Source organism: Heliangelus exortis, chromosome 16, assembly GCF_036169615.1.
Source record: "Heliangelus exortis chromosome 16, bHelExo1.hap1, whole genome shotgun sequence".
Lineage (NCBI taxonomy): Eukaryota > Metazoa > Chordata > Aves > Apodiformes > Trochilidae > Heliangelus > Heliangelus exortis.
In genome coordinates, this window is record NC_092437.1 from 10685563 (window position 1) to 10698893 (window position 13331).

The 13331-nt window shown below is 43.4% G+C and overlaps 1 long non-coding RNA gene across 1 annotated transcript; it reads left to right on the plus strand.

Annotated features, from left to right (window-relative positions):
• The first annotated feature begins 2506 nt into the window (after positions 1-2506).
• Positions 2507-12654, plus strand: LOC139803623 (uncharacterized). Its single transcript, XR_011729080.1, has 3 exons — positions 2507-2766; positions 5739-5828; positions 12563-12654. It is a non-coding gene; the product is annotated as an uncharacterized lncRNA (long non-coding RNA).
• Positions 12655-13331: the final 677 nt, after the last annotated feature.

Genomic DNA, 13331 nt, shown 5'->3' on the forward strand with positions numbered 1-13331 from the left:
TTTGTTTGTTTTTGGTTTTAGAAAGTGTGAACATTTATTTTAATTTCATTCTTTTTTTTTGTGAAGGCAGCACGTTACACTCCACATGGACACTCAGTGCTGGCTGAAGCTTTGCTGTGTCAGAGTAACCTGCTGGACTGTAAGAGCTTGTGAAAAAAGTGGAACTTGTACAAATAACTGCCCACAGAAACTTCCCTGGGAACTTTTTCTGTCCACAAATATGCCACTGTCCTCCTTCCCTCTGAGAGATGCTGCAGTGCCTGCTTGTCTGGGGTTAGTGTGGTGGTGTTTGGGAAGCAGGGAGGGCTCCTGGGAGAAACTGCTGGAAACTCCTCCATTTCCACTTCTGGCCCCCTCTCTGGCAAAGGCTGAGGAGATATGTGAAGCTGGGTGCACCTCTGCAAGTAACATATTCAGGAAAGGAAATATGAAACAGTAAAATAAATTAAAAATTAAAAAAATAAAAAAAAAAGATCACCAGAGAAGAGGAGCGTGTGAGAATAATGGCAGAGCAAAGACACCAAGGGCAGTGAAGAAGGAGGAGAAAGTGCCTGAGCAGAGGTTTCCCCCCAGCCCACAGTGAGGTGGCAGCTGCCCCCCTGCAACCCATGGAGGAGAAGCATGGTGGGGCAGTCCCTGAAGGACCATGATGGGGCAGTCCCCAAGGGACCATGGTAGAGCAGTCCTGAAGGACCATGGTGGAACCATCTCTGAGGGACCACGGTAGAACCATCCCTGAAGGACCATGGTGGGGCAGACATGGATTTGTAGCCCCTGAAGGGCCATGGTGCGCAGATGTGGAGTTGAAACCAGGGAGGACCCCGTGGCAGAGGAGGTGACTGTTCCCACAGCAGCCGTCACTCTGTGGGCAGCCCGGGCAGGAGCAGTTCCTGAGGGACTGCACCTCCTGGGAGGCACTGATGTTGGAGGGGTTCCTGAAGGACTCTCTCCCATGAGAGGGAACCCATGCTGGAGTTTGGGAAAGCTGTGAGGAGTCCTCCCCGTGAGGAGGAAGGAGCAGCAGAAACCCCACATGGGGAACTGACCCAAACGCCCCATGCCCTGAGGGGAGGCGGCAGTGAAGCGATCTGGGCCCACAGAGAGGTGGAGGGGGCAGGTGTTAAGGTCCATCTGTGTTTCCTTTCTCTCCTGAGAGATTAATGAGTTTATTTTTCTTCCCAAGCCAAGTCTGTCTGGTTTTGTCTGTTACTGGGGAGTGCAAACCTCCCTGGCCTTGTCTCCATCAAGGAGCCTTTGGGTGGATTTTCTCCTCCCCATCCCATGGCGGGGGCTGAGCTGGGCCTCAACCCTGGCACTGCTCTCCCACCTCAGGTGCCCCTGAGCATCCCCCAGCTCTGAGACCCTGTCAGGAGTCACTGCAAGCAGGTTTTGATCTCTAAAGTACAGGTTTTTGACTTCTGAAGAGAACCAGGCTGAATTGGTGAGGTGTTTCTGAAAGGGGACATTTCACACCACCTGTTCCTCTCTGTCCAACCGTGTAGATGGATGGGGTCAATTTTGCAACCTCGTTGCTGCAAAGCTCTGGTAGAAACTTCAGCCTGTGTGTGTGTATGGGCCAGGAGTACTAAAACAAATTTTCAGAGTGAATAAGAAGGATTTCTTTGGCTGTTTTTCTGGTTCATAGCTCAGGAGAACACTTAACCACATGTGCAATCTTCAGGAAGTGTGTAACATCTTAAGTGAATTTGTTTCAGCTGTGTTCACGCCTTTTTGTCAAGTACTTCCCATGAAAATTTGGACCATAAAATCCTGCTGGTATGAAAGCTTTTTCTTTTTTTTTTTTTTTTTTTTTACTATAAAGTTTTAAGTTGTGTGCACCAGTATTCCATATCCCAAACTAATAGTTTGCATGTGCGAATCAAAGTATTAAGTTCACAGTTTTTGACTAAAGCCAATGTTTATTCCATGAAATAACCAGTGTGTCACTTACCTGTTTAATCATAAAGTTGCTTCATATGTTTTGAAATTGTGATCTGTGGAGTAGTGAGACTTGCTGCTGGAAAGAGGTTAAGTTAATTAAGTAGTTTATCTGTGATAAATGATTACCTGATCAAAATATAAATTACTTTTTAAACAAAATTCAGTGGTGGCAGAAGCTATGGCTTGCTTACCTCCACATGTATGTGCATGTATCCCTTTTTTTTCAGGAAATTAATCTGCAGTGTGAAAATTCACAACTTATCTTACTTTAAAGTTGGGTAACTCAGCATTCTGGAAGTGAAAGCAATTTCAGACACAGTATAAGAAAATGGATCCTGTCTCCAGTTGTGTTGGGGAAGGGTTGCAACAGCTTTTGTCATCAGAATTATCAGGTTTAGGCTGATGTATCTGGAGCTTCATGATTTAAAGGGGTAACATTTTTCAGTAGTTAAAAGATGCCACCTGAGTAAAGAAACCCAACCCATCATCTGTGAGTCCTCCTGCTTCCCAAAGTTCATTAGTGATAACGATCCTCTTGGCATTTGGATAACAACTCTGTGATTTAAGGACTGCTGTAAGCAGGCTGAGGAACTCAGATGGTGGCATTAATGGTGCCAATACAATAACATTTGAGAAGAAACTTCTTGGAGGGGAGGGGAGAAGAGGGGGGAAGAAAGAAAGGGCAGCCAAGTGTGAGAGCACAGAACTTCATCATCCCAACCCTCCTTGCAGAGCACATCCACCTTCTACCTGACACATTCTGCTTGTATTTTCTGTATCAGTTCCGTGAAGCAGCACTGTGAAGAGTCTGCAAGATAGCAAGAGGTAAGAACTGGCTGTTGCCTGCCTGAACTGGTTTGTCTGGTCACATCAGTTACAGCAATCAAGTTCCATGGGCTTACAGAGTTACTTGCTGTCAGACAAACCTCAGCACCTGTACGTGCTCTGTTCTTCCACCTCCCTGTGTCTCACTGCAATGATTGCTTTGTGTATGTTTGGCTTGTGTGGATATATCCCAAATTCCACTGTAGGGAAAACACTTCTTGAAAAATCTGTGTAGGGAAATGTTAAACCCCCCCGAAAAGCACTTGTAGACTTGGGGCTGCATCAAATCAGGGGCTGCTTGTGATTTTTGGCAGTGGAACCCCTTTTCTTTGTTATGTTATTAGTTGCTAGTTCCTCCATCAGGTATAGAAGCTGTGTATCTTGACTGGCTCTACTGATCTGGTCACATTTGGCTCCCTACCAGCCCTCTCCTTGGCCAGCACAGGGTGAAAAAAAAAAAATAAAATGCAGTTTTGAAGCAACCCTTTTTTAAGATTACTTTTGTCCTGAAAGCTGCTGCCTCTGCCAGAGTCCTTTCACAGGGCAGAGTCAGCTGGAGGTTTAAAATCAGCTCTCCCCATTTCCCCAGGATTTGTGAGAATGCCTTTAGACTTGAATTTTTATTGTTCTGGAGGGCAAATTACATACTAGCACAGACCTACTTGGTTTTAGCAATTAGAAATAGTGAATTTACCTCTAAAATGCTCCAGATTCAAGATGCTTATCTCAGGAAACTGTTACTTGAACACTTCACGCTCATGCAGAAGGAGCTTTATCAGGATTCAGCTTTAATTTAGCAACTGTATTAAAAAATATTAAAAGCCAACCAGCAAACCTCAAGCCCAAATCAAAACCATATTAACATTTTCATGGGAAAAAAGGAAAACTATGTATGACTAAATCTGTACTTTGCTTAGAAATAGTCACAAAGTAGTTCCCATCTTTGTGCTAGGTGGATAAGGATTTTGCTTTAACAGGACTGAAAATGTAGAGGTGCCAGAGGCTGTGCCTGCTAGAAACAAAGTAGATGCTTTTATTAATTGCTGTGGAGTGTTTGCAGAGTACCTGGGTGTATATTGGCTTCACTTGGACACATTTTCTGTGGGCAATATTCAACGTTTTGACTGTTGCCTTCTACATATTGTAGCTGAATTAATAAATTTTAAAATCTGGATGTGTTCTTCCCTCAGTGCTAGCAATGTGTAAAGCAGCAATGTGGGTGGCAGCTAATGTACAAACTTTGGATAGTTCCAGTAATACCATTTGCCTTCCCCCCACAGTTTATAAGTTACTTTTGGCAATAACAACCCACGTCAAATGTGAACTGCTCTCTTATCAGGTTACAGCCTGGGGAGGTGCCAGTATTAAATTTTTCTCTCACAGGAGTATGGTGGAAAACAGAATCAAAATTAGCAGACAAATAAATAAATCTCAAGGACAATAACTGAATAAACATGTCTGCTAAGAGATTTTCTACAAGGAAAATCTGACATCTTTCACTTAAGGAGAAATAGTGAGGAGGAAAACATGTGGAGCTCTTAGCTGCTGGACCTGATAGGCAGAGAGGTAGAAGCTGGTTTACAGTGTCAAATACCAGGCTCTTGGTGTAAGTAATGAAAAATTTTGCACACCAGATTGGATTTTCATAAGCCAGTGTGGCTGATCCACCTTTCTTTGCCACTCTGATCTGGGTGGATTTTGCTGTAATGCTCTGCTCCCACAGCAGTGCTGAAATTACCCACCTGAGCCAAAATCACATTGCATGAGAGACAAGGTGAGCGGGTGCAGATCTTTGGTGGGTGAGGTTGCAGAAGATGCACACCTTCCCCTGCCCTCAGTGTTTTATTAGAATAAATATTTAATATTAGAATAATATTAAAAAGCATATAACACTACTTAAAATGTTCAGAATGGTGTGTGTACAGGCTGGTGTAGGGCCTTTTCCAAGGCAAAGCTGTTGTAAGACAGTTATCCTGTGTCCTTAGGTTATGATCCTACATTTAGGGTTATTATCCCCAGACAATCAGACTGTACAGCTGGTCCAGGGCCTCTTGTGCTATGTAGGAGCTTTGGTGGAGCCCAGGAGGACTCAAGGTACCATGGGCCAGGAGCAAATGGCAGGACAGGTTCTGTATTTTGGGGGGACTGAGGAGAGTAAGGGGACTCATAAAAATCAATCTCTTTAATGGCACAGAATGAAACAACAAATTGAAATTGTGCTGAAATCCAATTCTGTGGTTTTATAATCCATAGAAACTTATTAACTTCAGAGACCCGTGCAAGCTGGGTAGAGTGTAAGCCTTTCTCTCCATCCCCAAAACACAGAAAATTTAGAGCATTTTTATGGTGCGTTTTAGGACAATTGCTCAGGCACTCTGTTTAGGTGCTTCACTTGCCCCATAAAACCCAGTTTATACAATCCTGGAATCACTCTTGTTCTGTTTTGGGCTTTTCAGAGCCAGTGGAAGCTCTTCATGATATAGAGCAAATGTGTCAAAGGGACATAGAGCAGAACAGTTGCATTCACCTCCACAGTCAATAGGAAGCAGATACTTAGACATAAATAACTGTTGCTGTGGGGTGAGGAAAACCTCCTTCTGCAGTCCAAGGTCTGAGGGCACTTGTCTCTTCTCCAGGATCTGACCCTTGCAGTTTATTTACACTAGGGAGCACAACTGGAGCAAGAAAAATGCCCCAAAATAGCCCCAAAAAAGGAATTTGATATTAATGTGCCCTCTGTGGTTGCCTCCGTTGTGCCAGGGATCATCACTTTCTGGTGGTGAATTGTCTGTAGTAGTGTTTGAATTTTATTTTGTATTTACTCCCTCCACAGAAAATGCCATGTGGATATTTTCATTGCTTTATATCTGCAATAGCTTCAGTTGCAGAACTTTGTTTTTCAGGGAACAAACCTTCCCCTCCCCTTGTTTCCAGATCTAATTCTGAATCTGTGTTTTAACTCTGCTTTTCAGCTTCCCTGCTGAGTTTGCAGCTGCAGCAAAAAGAGCTGGACTGCTCAAAGGCTGAGAGGTGAGAACACACTGGATATTGCACAGCTGGAGGTGAGTGAAAGCCACATCTCCTCAAGCCAGATCCCTTCCCTACTGCTTGTGTTTTCCCTGTGGCCCTTTGGTTTCTTTGAAGGCTGGTTTATTTTCCCTTCAGCTTCTGAAGAAATCTGAGGAGGAAAATATCTGGGGCATAGAGTTGCAGGGTTTGACTTCAAGAAGAAAAGAAAATAGGTTTGGGAGAGTTCACTTTTTTTGACCCACCCAAATAGACTGATTTCTGGACCAACATTTGAATGCCTGCTTATTTTAGCCAAAGGTGTCTGCTTGCAGGTAATATTTCTTCAGGATTTAGCCCTAGAAAGAGCAACTATTATTGTTCTTTCCTCTTGCACTGGTACCATAACTTCCATTGCTGCCACAGCTGTCTCTCCAGCCCAGTGGCTGCAACATGCACATTGCTGCCCTGCCACAGTGGAGGCAAAGGAGAAAAATCGGAATTCAAGCCCTGTCTGAAAAGTAAAAGGGACAAATTAGTTTCTTGTCACTGAGCTGCAATAAATACATTGTCATTTTTATACCCCAGTGAATCATATTCTCCATTTACCCCGTAACTATTATACAGTCTGCTAGCAGTACATCATTTTTTGGTAATTTTATTTTCACCAATTGTTTTATGAAATTTTTTAGTTTTATGGACACTAAAACAAATCTAGCCTGCGAGTATTATAGCCCTTTAAATCACTGGCAGGAAATCTCAAGGTTCCTCCAGACTGTGAGAGAAGGAAGCTTTAGGGAAGAAAGATTGCTCCTAGCTTATAAACTGAGCAAGAACCCAGAGATAAGTTTGTAAAAGGGACATACATCATCACTGGCAAAAACCAGGACGTAAAACAACATCTCTCTGCTCAGCTCCCTTAAGAATAAAAATGGATTTTTATTTAGCAGAAACACTAAAGTAGTTGGGGAAAGGAACACACAGGCTTTTCCATGCTTTCTTAACCATAACAATCCTTATTTCCTACAGAGCCACTGTGTCAGACACCTCCTTGGCTAAACACAGTTAGTTGTAGCCCCAGACCAGGGGCAATCTGGCAGAAACTCCTCCTCCTAATGTGTGTGCATGCAGCACTTGGCTGGATTTAGTTCTTATGATGCTGAGGAATTGGTGGCACCTGGGATAGGGGAAAAGGATCAGCCAAGTTCTCCCCTCTTGTCCACAACCTTTGCTAATGCTTTTCATCACTAATCCTCTGAACTGTTTTTTTTGGGAAGGTTTTGCCACTTGCATGGAATTTCAGCCAGCAAATGGGAAGCAGAGACTTACAGAGCCACCCTGCCTGTAGTTGGCTTGACAGGAGCCCCCAGCCAGGGAAAGCAGACCCAAGGGTGCTGCTGTGGTCCAACCTCTGCCAGACATCAGCAGGTATCTCAGTCCTTACAAAACAAAGTACTTGGCTTTGACATTCTGAGCAGCAGAGCTCTATGTTTTCCAAAACTTAAATCAAAACTGAGTCACAGTATGATAAAAACTGATTATTTAAATCTTTGTAAATAAGGTCTTTTTTCTTTAGATTGCTTGATGCACTTTGTGTATCTCTGAATATAAGAAAGTAGGAGTAGGTGAGATGGAAGAAGAACTTTCTTCACTGTAAATCTGACAGTGCAGGCAGACAAGCTCTCTTCCCAGTTCTGAGGTGGACTCTGCAATCTTGGATAAACTACTCCCTTTTACTTTGCCCTTCTTTATTTGCCTCTTAATATTTTAAAAGACTCTGAAGATATTAAGACTAAATGTTTATTTTGTGAGCTGGATGAATCATTGTTTTTTATACCAAATCAAATCACTTTTGTTTCTAAGAATTTTCTTTTAAATATGATGGAAATAAACAAATTCAAGGATAATATAAAAATGGCAGCTTTGTCTTAAACTTGTGGTCCAGCCTGGCCAGAAGCAGAACAGTATAGCTGTAAATACATATAATATTTCTCTTGGTGTATCCTTCCAGCAATCTATTATGTAGGAACTTATGACCCAAGGGGAACACATTTGTTAATGGTCCTTGCTGGGTTTTTTTTTCCTCTGTCAATTTATTGAGTTGAACACATGTACTCTCTTGACTTCTTCAGTATAATGTGGGAATGACTTCCACTCTGCAATGTGTTGTATGATGGCAAAAAAAAAATCTCTTTTTCCTCCTTTTTAGACTCCCTGCATGACTCTCTTTCCATCTGGTGTCCTACTTTTTGTTTTGCAAGAAGCTGGGAACTGCCATTGCCCATTTATCTGCCCAGTGGTGCCCATGAGCTTAAAGATTCTGAGCCTTATCTGGCCATCCCCTTCCTAGACTGAAGAGCCCAGGCTGACTTTTAATTTTTGGACAAAAAATTTTAGTTTTTCCCCCAAAAACTGTGGGAATGCAGTTGCTGCTTCCAGAGAGGGGTTGGGTTTGTGCACTGGGGATTTGGGAAGCTGTAACAGTAACACTTGCATGGTGGTTAACGTGAACAATGGCTTGGGCCTTGCTTCAACCTTGTCTCTTAAAAATCCTAAAGAAGTGAAACCAGTAAGAATTTGTACCTGAGTAAATGGTGTTTTGGTTGCAACCCAAAACTTTCTGAAAGGTAAGTACAAGCTAAAATTAATGTGTTAATCTTCACAGACAATGACCTTCAGACTGTGTATTTTGAAAAAATCAGTAGAAGATAAATATGGGGCTTGTTTTCCATCTCTATTTTTATATTCCCTGAAAAGAAAGTCATATAGATTTGAGAGCAAACTGGCTTTTACTATTTGCATCCCTGGTTTTAGGAGCTGCTGTGCATTTTATCTGTTCAGACCAGAGCAGCACAGCTCTGTGTTGCAGGGAAAGAGATCTTGAACAACCTGAACTCCATCCCCTGCCCGGATGGATGGTGATTTTTTTTCCCCTGACCCCAGCACAAGAGCATCTTCCATCCTGAGGATTTATACCTGGTTTCTATTCTAATAGTGGCCATACAGGGGACAGAGGTGAAGCACTTCTTAATTTGAACAGTTGGGAAGAAAAACTGTGAGGAGAATAAGGTACAGCTGAGTGAGGAGTGAATGAGTAGATGTGCTCAGCATGTTTTGATCCTTCCAGGAGTGCTTGTTTAAAATAATGGCTGAAAAATAATAATATTTGGGGTGTACCTGAATTGGGCCAAAGGGTTTTACGTCAACGTTACTCATCCTCTGATGAAAGGGGACTTGTAGCTATCTAAAGCACTCTCATGTCTCTTTTAGTACTTTCTGCTCTCTCCCCTCTTCTATTTGCACAAAGTACAGTTCTTAGTTTTTAATTTTTACTCTCTATAGCTAAATCAATTTCTAGGTTTTTTTTCAATTTTTTTTCTTTTTTTCTTTTTTCTTCCATGCTGTTTAATCTCAACTCAGAGCCCCAGCACTGGTGCAGGGTTACAACAGTTTTGTCATGTTGGCTGTCACCATGCTGACAGCCCCGTGACAGCTGGCAGATGTACAGATGATGGATGTTTTCTCCCTTGTGCAAGGACGATGGGATAAAAGTGCAAACAAACCGAGTAATAGATGGGAAAAGCAGAGCACTGCTGATAAGGCCTGGTCCTCACTCTGTGATGTATGGGAAAGCAAGCTGTGGGCTATTTGTTTCAGAGAAATGAGGGAGTCTTTGTAGAGAGGGACACGAGGAAAAGAAGACTAAAAGGAGAGAAAATAAAGAAATAATAGTAAAAGGAGGGGGGAAATACCCAAAGCTTGTCTTTGTTGTGGCATCTCCAGCCCGTTGTTATGGCAATAGGCAAATCTCATTTCAAGGGGAGGCTTTAGGTCCCCAGCTCATGCCTGTGCCTGGCATGCAATGAGGGGACCCAGGAGGAGGTGGCTGGGCTGGGAACACAGGCTCTGGCTTTGCTTGTTCCTGGGGTTCACTTGTCTCTGCTGGCTGGCAACACCACCTCCTGCTATTTAGGGCATCTGGGCATCTTCTGAAGGAGCCAACAAATGGCTCTGCAGAGAGCAGGCAGGCAGGGAAACTTTTCAAGCCACTCACTCCAACTGGAGAGCTGAGAAGCACATCCACTTGTCCAGTCACCTGATGGGGTGTGGGTGCCCAAGGGGTGACATTCCCCTTGTCCCTCAGGCCCTAGACTGGCCCAAAGTGAACACAGAGGCTGGGGGCTGGCCAAGGAGGGCAACCAGGCTGGTGAAGGGACTCGAGCACAGGCCCTATGAGGAGAGGCTGAGAGAGCTGGGGCTGTTCAGCCTGAAGAAGAGGAGGCTCAGGGGAGACCTCATTGCTGTCTACAACTACCTGAAAGGAGGCTGTAGCGAGGTGGGAGCTGGATTCTTTTCACAGACGACCTTCAACAAGACAAGAGGACACAGTCTTAAGTTGTGCCAGGGGAGGTTTAGGTTAGATATTAGAAAGAATTTCTTCACGGAGAGGGTGATTAGGCTATGGAATGGACTGCCCGGTGAGGTGGTAGATTCTCCGTCCCTGGAGACATTTATAAAAAGACTGGATGTGGCACTCAGTGCCATGGTCTGGCAACTGCTCCGGTGGGTCAAGGGTTGGACTTGATGATCTCTGAGGTCCCTTCCAACCCGGCTAATTCTATGATTCTATGATTCTAAGGGCTGGCACTGCATCCCAGTGTGTGGTCAGAGCCCCTCCACCATGTGTGCCATGCAGGGAGGAGGATGCTGGTATTCCAACCTCTCTCTTGAAAGGGTGTCTTGGTGCTCTCCTGAAACATCAGAAATTTTTGCCAGGGCTCCCACATGGAGCCTGAACATGAACACCATAGCTGCTCCCAGGGATGTGTGTGCCCTCACACACCCACTTCCTGGCATCTGCATTTTCAGGATGCTGTTATCTCCCCTCATGTCCCTTCCACCTCCAGTTCTGTCAGTGTCAGGGACTTATTTAGGCCCATAATAGTGATAATTTATTACAGCACACTTCCTACTGTGAGTAAATAAGTCTGTCTCCCTTAAACTCCCTGGGTAATTAGAAGAATGAAAGACTGTGCCACACATTAACATTTATTTTCTCCCAGCATTTATACAAGGCCATTTTCTTGCTAACAAATTGTGGGGCAAATTGTTCTTGAGAAAGCCTGTCAGATGAAAAGGTGTTATGATTAAGCTGTTGGCATAAATTTGGGTGACAATAAATCCTTTTATTGCATTAACTGAATTTATTTGCTTGCAGCTGCCATTAAGGATTCGAAGAAACAATAATAAGCAGGTTGATTTTGCACCTGCTTAAGGGTAATTAATATGCACTCTAAAAACAGGAGTCTGTTTTCAAAAAAAAAAATCCATTTAGTGATCTAGAGGCTGCTGATCAGGAAATAGATGTAGATCAGCTTCATGGGTAGGTTAGCATTCCATTAACAAAAATCAAAGAATCACGGAATGTTTTGAGTTGTAAGGGACCTGAAAGCTCATCCAGTTCCAACCCCCCAGCCCAGGTTGCTCCAAGCCCCATCCAACCTGGGCTGGAACACTGCCAGGGATGGGGCAGCCACAGCTTCTCTGGGAAACCTGGGCCAGGGGCTTTCCAACCCACAGTGAAGAATTTCTACCTAGTGCCTAAATCTCTCCTCTTCCAGTTTAAAGCCTTTACCCTTTGTTCTATTGCTTGAATAAAAGAAACTGACAAATACTGTACCCATATTAAAAAAAAAAAAAATTAAAATAAATTTGAATAGGAGCAAATACATTGAAAAACATCTAGGAAAGTTATAGGAATAGTAAGTCCTGTATGTCAAAAAAGTCTGTGTTGCTTTCAGAAAGGAAAAGCAGTGGGCATTACAAATATATAAGAATAAGTTAAAGCTAAAATAGAACTATCAAGATAAAAAATGTGTAAGTTGGTTCTATATTCAGAAAGTCAGACAATGGTAAAACTTTGGGATGTTTTTTCCAAAAAGAGTTTTGGGGAAGTTAAGAAAGCCCTTGGCAGCCTACAGAAGGGACTGTAGAGCAGGACAAGTGATGTCACCTTCTGGATATCCACTTTGTTCCCATCCCTGCAGGAACTGAGTGAAGAATCATCCATGCTCTTCTGTTGTCCTGGGTTCATCCCATCATTTTGATCTCCCACTTCTAGTACTGAATGAGACTCTTCCTCCCTGCCCTCAGCCTCCCTACTGAGAGATGTAGAAAATGAGTCAATGTTGAAATAGCTGATAGAAAAATCACTCAAAATGTTAGAGAAGGGATAGGTAACAGCAACAGGACCCTGGCAGTGTGTCCTGGTACTTCTGCTGGTATGGAAAACACCTGAGGTGCTTCCCTGATAGATCTCCAACTTTGCTGGGAAGGGACTGGGGAAGGGCAGTGTTTAAGGAGTGCCCCTCTACAGAAAGCAGAGTACCCAGGGTTGCACAACACTTGGAGGTGTAGGGCAAGAGAAGACGACCCTGGCCACTGATTTCCAAGCTGTCTACAGGTCTTTCTGCTTTATTTGTCCCAACTGATGATCACTTGCTGCCACCTTTGCCAGCCCATCAGTCTCTCCCATGGCCACAGCCAGTCAGAAATATTCTCGTAAAAAAATATCTTTGTTGAAAATGCTGATAATTTTGCTACAGGAATTTTGTTGAGACAGATACTTCATAACCTCCTAGGGCAGGAGCTTTGGCTGTTTCAGATCCTCTGGTGGGACAAGTGCAGGATGGGTTCAGAGTCCTGCTCTCACAGGCTGCTGACCATTTTGAAGTAGCATCATTGCTTATACTTCTCTCTGAATTTCATGATGTTTATGTTTTATAAACAGGACCTTACTTATTACAGCCACGAGTAGAACTGAGACCCAGAGAAGCTTCTCTGAACTCTGCTGGTAGAGCATTCCCTCCTTGGACTCTGCTGAGAATGGCAAGTTGCAACATGTTGCTTTTTCTTTCTTTTTAAAGATTTCTCATCCAGGTGTGGGAAGGACTCTTTTCTTTTAGCCTTTGACATTGGCACAGGGCAAATGCACAGATTTCTACACTATTCTTCTATCATTGACTTGTGTAAAATTGTTGCATGTTAATTCATTTGGCACAGAAATTTTCAAACAGGATGTGTGCAGCAAAGTGGCTCCTGTCACAGTTTGACAAGGTTATCAGAGGGTAATGTGGTAAATATCTTCCATCCATTAGTGGATTATATAAGCAGTGCATCACACTGCTGCTTGGCATCAAGGGGGGAGGGAGAGCAGGAGTGTGGCTGTATACTGAAGAGGGAAGGTCCCATCACTCATCTGGCTGATCTGGGAGACAAGGCTCACTGTAACATCTGACTTGTGCACAAATGTGTGTTTGTATCAAAACTAATCATTCGGATGAAAAAAAAGCAAGAAATCCCTTAGGGTTTTCCATGAATTTATCTGTATGCCCCGTTCTTTTTAATTTTGTCTTTCTGTTTCTGATTCCCATCCTTTCTTCCCAAGTTTTCCCCTCAAATTTGTGTTTATCTCAGCTCCATAAAACCAGCACAAAATATTAGAAGTGCCACAGATTGCTTCAGTGCTTCATCTGTGTGCTCTCTTCCCTCCTCCCATG